Raw genomic sequence first — 2306 nt, 5'->3', positions numbered from 1 at the left:
TTGTGCTTTTGAACATTCCCACCACATATGGTAACAGGTCCCTAGCGATTCTTTACATTTCCAACATTTCGGTGAGGTCTTTTTGTCCATTTTGGCTCATCTCACAGGTGGAAGGTGCCACCTATAAAACATCTTGTATAAATTTTCTTTGTACACAGTAGCTGGCCTTGAGTCCCAGGAGTAGGCAACCTTGGCTCTTTTATGACTCGTGGACTTCAATTCCCAGAATTCCTGAGCCAGCTTGGCTGGCTCAGGAATTCTGGGAGTTGAAGTCCACGAGTCATAAAAGAGCCAAGGTTGCCTACCCCTGGCCCTTGACTAAAGACTCCATCCATTCTTTTTTTCCTGCTTGAGCAGCTTGAAAACCTTGCTATAGAATTCGTTCCGTTGAAGGAGAATATTAGCTCAGGGTTGAAATGAGGGGTCTTTGGTGCTTTCTGAGCTTGGTTGTTTTCAGGTGGATGTTTCCTTACCCAACTAGGTAACATTATCAGTGCTGCCGTAGTCATTCGTTCCGTTCCCATCCTGTTTTTACTTTACCCCAGCTCAAAGTGTCCTGCTTTGTAGCCAACTGTCCTTTCTGGTCACAGGCCGTCAAATGGAGGTCTAACCTGGTCTCAGCTATGTGAGCTCAGGATGGTTGTTTATTAATCTTGGGTTAGGTCAGGATTACCTGAACAGTAGAAGCTACCCCCAACCATCTGGTGGATCCATTTCATACAGGACCATAGATAGCAACTGATTCTGGGCTGGTGGTGGATAAGCCGTTTCCCCTTGGTGGACATGTTGAGGTTGAGCGTAGGACCTTCTAAATTCTCTGCCACGGATCTAGAACCCTTCCCAGTCATAGAAAGCTATTTTGGTTCTCTGTGTGTGTGTGTGTGTGTGTGTGTCTGCATTTTCAAGTCAGTGTTGATTCCTGGACAAGTCCCTGCCGTTTTCTTGGCAAGATTCCAGAAGTGGCTTGCCATTGCTTTCTTCCTAGGGCTGAGGGACTGACTGGCCCAAAGTCACCCAGCTGGCTTTGTGCCTAAGGCGAGACTAGAACTCAGGATCCTCTGGTTTCTAGCTGGTGCCTTCACCCTCACACCCTCACACTGGCTCTGCCCTTAATTCCAGGTTGCTTCTCTCCTTGATCAGTTTCTATCTGTTGCTTCCTGTCCTGCCTTCAGGTGCTTTGGAGAATAGTTTGACACCCTCTTCTTTGGGGCAGCCTCTCAAATACTGGAATACTGCTATCGTGTCCCCCCCCCCCCNCCCCCCCCCCCCGTTTCTTCTTTTCTTTAGGCTAGCCAAACCCAAGTCCTGCAGCCATTCTTTGTATGTTTTTATACAACGCTTTCTGATGAACAATGGAAGATGTGCGCCACTTCCTGGCAGATAATCAAAATTGCAACAATAAAGAAAAGGCAAGAATTGTTTTCACAGTGCAGGATCAATGCATTATAGATCTCTCTGTTACATCGGAGGTTGAAAAATTCTAGATTGAAGTCCACGCATCTTAAAGCTGCTAAGGTCAAGAAACATTTCTCCAGGGCCAGGCCATGGAAGGAATATTTAGCTTATTAAGTATTTTCCACATTTGCAAGTAAAACAGTTCCAGAATTTTAAGGTTGCCCAATAAAATGCACCATGTTGGCCTACACTACATGGGCTCTCAAGATGTATTTCCTATTGGCAACATTGACGTAGGAATTATGGGGCCGAAAACCCAATGTACCTGGAAGGTACATATTGCATTATTGAAGGTTAATATTCTTTTCAACCTGTATCAATGTAATATCCCTATTAAATATTGATGCTATCCAAATTGCACATTAATATTACACGATTAGCATCGCCCATTGATCTATCGCATTGCACAAAGCTTAATTTCAATTAAGTCAATTTAAGTGAAGCAAAACATCAACTAAGAATACATAGATGGGCTTTACTGTCATGCAGGAGGAAAAACCCGTAATCCAACTTTTAGGGATATAAGAATATAAGTTCTCAGAGTGAGATGGCTGACCTACTCAGTTGCAGCAAAATATCACCAAGGCACTTGTGTCAAAAGGTTGAATCATGGCATCTTGACCAATTTTGTTAACCTTTTAACAAAGATTAACAAAGATTGGTCCAGTTACCCTGATTCAACCTTTTAACACCTTTGGCTTGGATGAGGGGTCCTCAACCTTGGCAACTTTAAGACTTGTGGACTTTAACTCCCAGAATTCTGGGAGTTGAAGTCCACAAGTCTTAAAGTTGCCAAGATTGAGGACCCCTGGCTTGGATGATTGAGTCTTCACTGATGTACACCAAGACAC

Source organism: Protobothrops mucrosquamatus, unplaced genomic scaffold (genome assembly GCF_001527695.2).
Source record: "Protobothrops mucrosquamatus isolate PMUCROS unplaced genomic scaffold, P.Mucros_1.0 scaffold_25, whole genome shotgun sequence".
Lineage (NCBI taxonomy): Eukaryota > Metazoa > Chordata > Lepidosauria > Squamata > Viperidae > Protobothrops > Protobothrops mucrosquamatus.
The sequence above is the reverse complement of the archived record's forward strand: the minus strand, read 5'-3'. Positions refer to the sequence as shown.